This window comes from Sciurus carolinensis, chromosome 12, assembly GCF_902686445.1.
Source record: "Sciurus carolinensis chromosome 12, mSciCar1.2, whole genome shotgun sequence".
Classification (NCBI taxonomy): Eukaryota; Metazoa; Chordata; class Mammalia; order Rodentia; family Sciuridae; genus Sciurus; species Sciurus carolinensis.
In genome coordinates, this window is record NC_062224.1 from 35,328,598 (window position 1) to 35,339,410 (window position 10,813).

Consider the following 10,813-nt stretch of genomic DNA (forward strand, 5'->3'; position numbering starts at 1 on the left):
CCCCAAGCTAGGTTTTCCTAAAGACTTAAGTAATGAGCTACTTCTAAAAGTATTTTCATTTGCTTATACATAATATAATAACAACTTAAACTTTTGAAATGAAAAATCAATCTAACAACTAATTTTATGTTTGTGTAATTATCATACCATTCATGTCCCTTAAAAATAGCTCTACTGAGGTGAAATCAGAATAGAGTAATCTGCATGTGTTTAAAGTGCATAGTTTGATACATTTTGACCCATGTACACACCCACCAATCCATCACTACCATCAAGATAATGAACATATCAATCACCTCTTACTCCCAAAGATTCCCCTCTGTAATTTCTGTCTCCCACCCCTTACTGTGATCTGTGTTTCTGGCCCTGTCCATGTCCTCCAACCACTTATCTGTTCTCTCTCACTCCACATTCATTTTGAATTATCTGGAATTTTATGTATATGGAATCACACAGTATTGGGCGTGGGGAAGGGTGGGCTTTTTCATTCAGTGTAATTATTTTGAGATTCATCCATGTTTTCCACTGTATTGAGAAGTCATTCATTTTTATAAAACTCAGCTTTTTAAAGGTACAGTTTAAATTTCACCTGTTGTAAGTGTGCAGTTCACTTATTTATAATAAATTGTGCAACCATCACCACAGTGCAGTGTCAGGACTGTTACGCCACCCCCAAAAGACCTTTTGTGGCCATTCTCCATCACTGTTTCTCTGTCTAGATGCAGCCAACTGTCACCTGTCACTACAGGTTTGGTTCCTTTGTACATTTCTAGTAAAGGGAATAAGCAAGGTGTGGTCTCTACATCTGATGTCTTCCATTCAGCATAATGTTCTTGAGTTCATACAGGTTGTAGTGTGCACCAGGCCTTCATTCTTTCTTGTTGCTGAGTATGAATTTATTCTATGGACATACTGTCCGTCTGTATATTCACTCACTGATGGACATCTGGACTGTTTCCAAGTCTGGAATATTTCAAATAAGGTTGCCATAAACCTTCACATATAAGTCTTTCAATGGACAAATCTTTTGTTTTCTTGGAATAACCAGATTATAAAATAGGTTATGTTTAACTTTTCAGAAAATGTCAAACTCTTCCAAGGTCAGCATGGTGGATACTGTATGCTATTTTATATTCCTACACACTGACACTTAGTATGAGTGATTGTTTTAATTGTTGCTGTGTACTAGGTGTGTTGTGATATATCTTGTTATGATTTTAATTTGTAATTTTTCTAATGACTAATGATGTTTAGCACCTTTTCATATACTCATCTGCCATGCATAACATATATTTTATATATGTATGTGTGTATATATATGTGTATATACATATATATAAATTGGTAAGGTGCTTATTTAAATCTGCATTTTTCATTAGGGCACTTATTTTCTTATTATTGAGTTTATTTTCTTATTTATTCTGGATATAATATCTGTATCAAATACATGTTTTGCAAATATTTGCTACTATTTAATGGGTTGTGTTTTTATACTCAATAGTGTTTTTCAAAGTACAGAAATTTTAGTTGTTAATTAAATTATTGTCCTTTCATTGTGATTTTGGTGCTGTATCAAAGAAATATTAACTTTATTTAAAGTGACAGATTTTCTCCCTCATGTTTTCATCTACACATTTTAAAGCCCTAGATTATGCAGTTCACTATTTGATAGGTTGTACCATATGGATTAAGTTCATACCTTAATGCTGTTGATCCTGCACCACTTGTTAAAAAGACTATGCTTTCTTCTTGCACTGCCTTTGCACTTTTGTCAAAAATCGCTTGTCAGTATATGTACAGTCTCTTTCTGAACTCTCAGGTCAGTTTTGAACCACAGTTCAAACAGTTGAACAACAGTTATACCCTGTGAACTACTATAAGTGTATGATAAAATCTTGAAGTTAGGTAGTATTAGTAATCCAGATTTTTCTTTTTCTTTTTCAGAGTTATTTGGCTTCTATATGCCCTTTTCATTTCCATGCAAATGTATAATCAGCTCATTAAGTTCTACAAAAAAAAATGCAAATGGTGATCAGGATTCTGTCAAAGATAAATTTGCAGGGTAATGACTCTCATCACATTGAGTTTTATTGTTTGATGGGAGGTTTATTAAAGTCTACATATTTGTTGAGGTGTTTTGACAAATGAGTCTAGAAATATATTTTTCTTTAGTGTTCTCAAGGGATTTATGAAAAATTGGTATTATTTCTTCCTTAAATATTTGCTGTAATATACCAATGAAGCCATTTGAGTCTGAAGTTTCCTTTGTAGGAAGTTTTAATTCTTCCTAATAATTTACTTTTTATCTTTGTATGGCTTAAAAAAAATCTTGATTCGGTTTTCATTTTTGAAACATTTTTGTAGGGTAGAAAATCCTATATTGATAGATTTTCTTGAAAATTTAAAATGGGTATTCCTCCAATCACTCTGTTCTCATTCACACTGCTTTCAACAAATAATCTGTCATCCTTCCCTTTGTTCTCCTTTATGTGACATATGTGTTTCCTCTTCTGGTTGCTTGCAGAATATTCTCTTCATCATCATAATTGGGCAGTTTGATTGTGAAGTACCTTGGTACAGTTTTCTTCATGTTTGCTGTTCTTAAGTTTACATAAAATTTGGGAAAATTTGATTATTCTTCAATATTAAAATTTTTATATCTTTTATGTCTTAGGTTTTTAACATGTTGAATACAATTATAATAACTAATGTCATTTTTGATAGCTTTAACATTTACATTAGACCTGGATAATTTTGATTGTTTTCTACTTTGTGATTGTGTTTTCCTGCTTCTTTCCATACCTGGTAGTTTTTTGATTTTTGTGGTTTTTTTTTTTTTTAATTTTTTTTGGTACCAGACATTGTAAGTTTTATATTTGTATTTGTTGGGTGCTGAATATTTTTGTATTTTTGTAAATATTCTTTGTTTGTTTTGGAATGCAGCTAAGTTGTGTGGAGAGAGTTTAATCCTCTTAGGTCTGTCTTGTCAGGTGTTAGATTCAGAAAAGTTATCAATCTCTGGTTATTTATTCCTCACAGATGAGGCATGCACCTTCTAAGTGTGCTGATGCATCATGATTTATGAGGTTTCACAATCTGGCTGGTGAGAACAGGCACCATTCTTGTCCTGTGTAAGCCCTGCTCTTGGTTCTTCTGTTCCTTGTACACAGTTCTTCACCTAGTTATATTAGTTAACTTTCCATCACTATCATGAAATACCTGACACAGGTTATACTTAACTTCTATTCAAAGTTAAGATCAGTTTATTTATCTCACAGTTTTGGAAGTTCTAAGTTCAAGATCAAGTGGCACCATTTGTTTGGCCTATGGTGAGGGCAACAGATGGTCGGGACATCATGGTGGAAGCTAATGTAGGGAACAGTCACATCTTGAACTGACAGATTAGTGCAGGGAGAGAGAGAGAGAGAGAGAGAAAAAAGAAAGGTTTAGATCCCACCGTACTTTCATAACCCCCTCCAATAATCTAAGGATCTGCCAGTAGGCCCTGCCTCTTAAAGGACTACAGTACCTCCCAGTCTGCCACCCTGGGAACCAAACCTTTACATTCAGACCTTTGTGGGACACTTGCCATCCAAACCTTGTGTATTTTTCTCACATGCCTATGGAGATCAGGTACTCAACTCTATGCTGAGGGGAAGGGAACCCTTTGAAGGTCTCTAAAGTTCTGTCTCTGTACCCGAGTCCTCGTTGGTACTGCCTGGCAAACTCTGTCCATCTTGGTCTTCCCTGACTTTTATCTCTGTTCTTGACTTAGGGAGACAACTTATTCTACCTGGTTCCTCTCTATTCTGTGACCTGGGAATACTTTTAATTTAATTGAGACAGCTGAGAGAGGTTAAGTCTCATCCATTTTTACATTTTAGGGGTTGTTATCCTTTGTTATCTTATAGCCTTTGTCTTGAAAAGTCTTTCATCTATTATATGCATTTTTTATTTCATTTTGGAGGGTAAATCTCATCCCTGTTACTTTTTCTTGACTAGAAACATAAGTTCCTTTATATCCTCTTGAAATACACATATTTTTATGGTTGTAATTAGTATATATGCCTCATTTTATGGTCACATAAATATTACATTTCAGACATTTGCCATAGTCTTTAAAAAGCTTCATAATTGCCATTTCAATATCTGAAAAATATTTTGGTGTGCAAATTTACTTTAGAGTAGTTCATATATTAAGGAATGATTTATGACCTATCTCTTTCCGAAACAAATTTTCAGGTGACTTACTGATGAAAAGGCCTGCTAAATAATAGTAATGCAATATGAAGTAAAAGGTAAAGCAAGGTCAAGAAAAGCAAAGGAATAACAATAATGCCAACTATGATAATATCTTCTGTAATTGAAGGTATATTTTGGCTTTGAGCATTCTGGCCATCAACTGTGCCAATTGTAATTAGTTACATTATTTTTATCAGAACACAAAAGGGACTGACAGGATCATCAGTTATTGAAATCATACTGTTTCAGTCAGACTTTTCACTGCTGTGATGAAAAGACCTTACAAGAATAATTTTAGAGGAGGAAAAGTTTGGCTCACAATTTCAGAGGTCATAGTCCATAGATGGCTAACTGTGTGGTTCTAAGCCTGAGTTAAGGCAGAATATTCAGGGCACAAGGGTGTAGCAGAGAAAAGCAACTCACAAATGGTGTCAGGAAGCACAGAGAGCTCCACTCACCAGGGATAAAATATGTACCTGAAAGGAACACCCCCTGTGACCTACCTCCTTTGACTGCACCATACCTCCCTATAGTTACCTTCCAGTTAATCCACTGGGTTATTGTACTGATTACGTTAAGGCTCCCATAATCCAACCATTTCACCTGTAAACTTTCTTGCATTGTTTCACAAATGAGCTTTTAGGGGACACCTCATGTCGACCCTAACACCTACTATGTGCAATTTAACAAGAGGTATAATGCATAATGTTTTCTGAGTTTCACCTAACTCTCGTGATACTTGACCTGGATCATAAAGCAAATAACAAAGTAGGGATTCAGACTAAAATGATACACCAGGGATTCTGAGGCCAAAGCTATCATTAGATAAGTCACCTCAGGAGGACAGACATTTTTCCTGTGCTAGATGTTGGGACCAATCTCTTACACAGGGCAATTTATACAGGTAACAGCAAGCAATCCCAGGACAAATGTCTTAATAGCCTCATGGCAAATATAGAAGAGGTGTGTAAGGGTCATTTTTTTACTGCTTTTTGATGGATGTGACATTGAACTACCCTTCATTTGAGGAGTTTTAGGAGGAGCTAATTGAAATGGATTATGTGTGTAGCTTTCTTAAGATATAAAATTAGCCAAGAATGGAACTTAGTTACACAGAGGAAAATATTGCATCCCCACACCTTCTGCCTTCTGTGACCTTATTTGCTTTTGAACAAGTTCTTGAAAGGACACAGATAGTTCATGTTTTACTACTTTTATGGAGCATCTATTCATATGATTAATTCCTCTTTTCCACACACTGCTCCATAATTCCTTGCAGCTTGACCTTTGTGTCCATAACTCCCCTTGAATTCTGGAACTCTCCTCTTCTGACTAGTATAGCTCTCTGCCTACTATAGCTTTTCCTCACACACTTGCTTATGCTCCCCACCCCATGGGGCATTGTTCTTGCCCTTTCCTCTTCCTTCCTAATAGGTGAGCATCTCGGAATATCATTGAGCACCTGCTGCTCCTAGGACTTGATGCTGAGAGCTGCAGGTGTAAACAGAGGCATCCAGTTACCTGCTTCTGACATCAAGTGAATTCCTCTCTATAAGGGGAGTAATAGAAAAAAGAGAGTAACCATAATTTTTAAAAAATAACTTGAAAGTTGTACCAACAAAGCACATATAAATGCTTGAAAAGAAAAATCAAGGAACATTTCATGAATTACATAACTTTAAACATTGATAGTTACACAAACTCAGTTGATTTCTTTCTGGATTTACATGGTTTCTCATCATATAGTCATTGGTGATCCCAGTTGCTGGCAATTCTTTTTGTTTCATTATTCTTTTTATATATATGTAATAGAGCATATTTTGATATATTATACATACATGGTGTATAATTTATTCTAATTAGAATTTTATTCTTATGGTTGTACATGATGTGGAGTTTCACTGGTCATGTATTCATATATGAACATAGGAAGATCATTCATTCTACTGTTGTTTTCCATCCCACCTCCCTTCCCTTCATTCCCCTTTGTGTAATCCAATTAAATTCTATTCTTCCCTTCACCTTGCTCCCTTATTTTGTGTTAGCATCCACATTTCAAAGGAACATTCAGCCTTTGGATTTTGGGGGATTGGCTTATTTCACTTACATGATAGTCTCCAGTTCCATTCATTTATCAGCAAATGTCATTGTTTTATTTTTCTTTATGACTGAGTAATATTCCATTATGTATGTATACCACATTTTCTTTATACATTCTCTGTTGAAGGGCATCTAGGGTTGGTTCCATAGCTTAGTTATTGTGAATTAAGCTGCTATAGACATTGATGTGGCTGTGTTACTGTAGAATACTGATTTAAGTCCTTTGGGTATATACCAAGGAGTGGGATAACTGGGTCAAATGTGGTTCTATTTCACATTTTGTCAGAACTTGCATATAAAATCAGAAAAAAAAAGTCATTAAAGAAAATATGTTCTGCTCTTCCTCAAGTTCTACCTCAAGAATTACCAAGTTCTGGAAATCAAAGCAGACTCTCCTGTCACAGTGCCACTGGGACAGTTTGTTTTTTAAGTCACATTATAGCACTTATCACATCTTGTATCATATGATTCTTGTAGCCTTCTCATCACATTTAATAAACTAAAAGTCCCTTTAGGATGGAGGTGCAATGTAGGCACGCCACAAATGTCAGCAGGTTAACATGTAGAAATCTACCTGTAAGGTTAGGTTAGGCTTCAGTTCCTTAATAAAGTATCATAGACATGTTCATTAAATTATTATCCTAATAATTTTTAAATATGAATATCATTATTGCTTTTGAATGTTATTATGAAACCCACTAATGTGTCAGGAATGTTCCACATCTTTGTGCAAAGTGACACAAAAGCAACTTGACTTGGCACCTGATAGCAGGGAGTGACACTCTCTGGGGTTCTGGAGGTTAGTGGCAGTAGAATCCAGTCATACCACATGGTAAAAATGTTCAAGGATGATATTTTATAGCACTTACTCTGTTAAGCACTGTGATGATCAAACAAGTACTTTTTTTTTTTTTTGGTACTACTGCTTCTACTGAGCCACATCCCCAGCCCTATTTTGTATTTTATTTAGAGATGGTCTCACTGAGTTACTTAGCATCTTGCTTTTGCTGAGGCTGGACTTGAACTCTTGATCCTCCTGCCTCAGCCTCCCAAGCTGCTTGGATTATAGGCATGTGCCACCATGCCCAGCCAACAAATACTTTTTATTTATTTATTTTGATTCATTGTATACAAATAGGGTACAACTGTTGTTTCTCTGGTTGTACATGAAGTAGAGTCACACCATTTATGTAATCATACAAGTACATAGGGTAATGATGTTTGTCTCACTCTGCTATTTTTCCTTTCCCCCCCTCCCCACTCCCTCCCATCCCTTTTTCCTCTATACAATCCATCCTTCCTCCATTCTTGCCTCCCTCCCATCCCCTGTTATGTATCATCATATGCTTATCAGAGTGATCAGTCAGTCTTTGGTTTTTTGGGATGGGCTTATCTCACTTAGCATGATATTCTTCAACTGCATCCATTTACCTGCAAATGCCATGATTAATTATTCTTTATGGCTGAGTAATATTCCACAGTTTCTTTATCCATTCATCATTTGAAGGACATCTAGGTTAGTTCCACAATCTAGCTATTGTGAATAGATCAGCTATGAACATTAATGTGGTTGCATCACTGTAGTATGCTGATTTTAAGTCCTTTGGGTATTTGCCAAGGAATGGGATAGCTGGGTCAAATGATGGTTTCCATTCCAAGTTTTCTAAGGACTCTCCACACTGTTTTCCAGAGTGGTTGCACTAATTTGCAACCCCACCAGCAATGTATGAATATACCCTTTTCCCCTCATCCTCACCAACACCTATTGTTGCTTGTATTCTTGATAATCGCCATTCTAATTGGACTGAGATGGAATCTTAGGATAGTTTTGATTTGAATTTCTCTTATTACTAGAGATGCTGAACATTTCTTCATATATCTGTTGATTGCTTATAGATCTTCTGTGAAGTGTTTGCTCATTTCCTTAGCCCATTTATTGATTGGGTTATTTGTATTCTTGCTGTAAAGTTTTTTGAGTTCTTTATAGATTCTGGAGATTAGTGCTCTATCTGAAGTATGTGTGGCAAAGATTTTCTCCTACTCTGTAGTTTCTCTCTTTACATTATTGATAGCTTCCCTTGCTGAGAAAAAGCTTTTTAGTTTGAATCTATCCCACTTATTGATTCCTGCTTTTATTTCTTGTCCTCAAAGTATTCCATGAAATAGAAGAGGAGGGGACCCTTCCAAACTCATTCTATGATGCTAATATCACCCTGATACCAAAACCAGACATAGACACATTGAGGAAAGAAAATTTCAGATCAGTATCCTTAATGAACATACATGCAAAAATTCTTAAAATTTTAGCAAATCACATTCAAAAACATATGAAAAGGATAGTGCACCATGATCAAGTGGGTTTCACCCCAGAGATGCAAGGTTGGTTCAACATCTGGAAATCAATAAATGTAATTCACCACCTCAACATACTTAATGTTAATATTCACATGATTATTTCAATAGTTGTAGAAAAAGCATTTGATAAAGTACAGCACCCCTTCATTCTCAAAACACTAGAAAAAATAGGGATAGTAGGAACAATCCTCAACATCTATCTACACTCTGCCCATGGTCAACATCATTCTAAATGGAGAAAAACTGAAAGAATTCCCTCTAAAAACTGGAACAAATACTTTTAAAAGTATAATGTTTACAGCGACAACAGCTATACTGGGCAGAGGAAGATTTACAGGTTGTTAATTTCTTCCCCTAGTTTCTACTTAGAAAGTTTATTTCTTTGTGCTATAATTCATGCTGCCCAGTTAATTTTTTTAATTTTATAATTTGTTCTAATTATACATTATTACCCTCTACACATGTATGACTACACTACAGTCCAGTTAATTTTAAGAAATTTTTGGATACATGATAGCAGGAGAGTAATGGAAGAAATCAGAAAAGGACATGAAAATTATTGCCATAAATGTACATAATCACAATTTTAGTTGAATATGTGGACTCCATAATAACATTTCCAGCAGTGCTCATAAAAATGATGCCTTGATTTTCTTCAATCTTGGAAAGTCTTTTGAGCCCTTCATTTATGTAACAAGACTGGGCAGCCTTCCTTACTACAAATTAGCTTCCTGTGTCTTCCCTTCCCTGAGCTAGGGAGGTTTCTTTAAAATTCCTAACTGGCAGCCCTGTAGAGAGATGGGAGGAAAGAAGAATGAGGGAGGGAGGGAGGAAGGAGGGAGGTAGGCAATGAGGGAGAGGTAGAGGTTGTCTATGCTGCATACATGTGGTACAGGCAAGGGAGACAGATCACTAACAGAAACACAGTATAATTCTGTTTCTCATAAGGGTATTAGCTCTGTGGGGAACTGAACTCATCAGTCTACTTGGAGAGGAAAAGTAGATTTGGGGAAGGTGGAAGGGTCGATTCTTAAAGTGACTTCTACCTCTGCTATGATAAGAGCATTTGCTGATCTTCAGTGACTGGTGCCTCCTGGTCCAGAACGGACTCTGTCCTTTCCAGATACTTAACTTTGTGAAAGGGACACACCTATCTACAGAAAGAGAACACTGACCAGATTGCAAGTGGTAGGTTCTGATATTCAGCATGTTTATGCAGCAGAATTGCTGAGAGATGCAGAGAGAGGGGGTTGCTTGCACAGGCTGATGTGTCTGCAGTAGGGAATGTTTTATTTTAATTGTCAGTTATAAAAAGAATTGTTGCTTAGGTTAAGGCAGCAGTGAAATATTGTGTGCCCTAAGCTTTTGCATTTGTTCGTGACCTGGTCTGTTTGTGCAGTTTAGAAAAGCTATCAAGGGCTCACATTTAAATAACCTGCAGTTCACATTTTCCATTTCTTTCTCTTCCTCCCTCTCTCCCTCACTTCCCTCTCTCCCTCCATCCCTCCCTCTCTCTCCCTCTAAGCACAATTCCTACCCCATCCTCCAACATCACCCTGCACTCCTCCCCACCCCATGGGAAATGTGGCCCAGCTTCACATTGAGCCTTTTGCATCCTATGTCTTGATTCCCTGCTGGATTATTGTAGGTGATTGTGGATGCTCTGCAGCTGCCACATGGCCCAGGTGGACTGACCCTGCAGGAATGTTTGTGAATGAGAATCTGCACCAGAGGTCTTGACTGTGTAGCTGATGGAGGACTCTGCTCTCAGCCTGTTGATGGTGAGTGTGCTGGGGATGAAGTGGGGCCTAGGCAGCACCTACTCCAGCCCACCTACTCCAGCCTCCTCTGTACCAGGGTCTGCTGCTGCAGCTGCTGCAATGGCTGTGCACAGATTAAACATTGTCTGCTTCATCCTGCAGGCTCTTTTGAAATGATTTTTTTTGGGAGAGAGTATCAGCAAGACTAAGTATTCCCAGGGAAAAGATATAGTCAGTTTGCCATTTTAGAAACTTGTTACATGCTATTTTGAGAAATGTGCTTGCAAACAGGTGCTAAGAGCTCATCAAAATAGATCACTAGGATGTCTCCCCCTGGGGCTCCAGCATCATTTTCC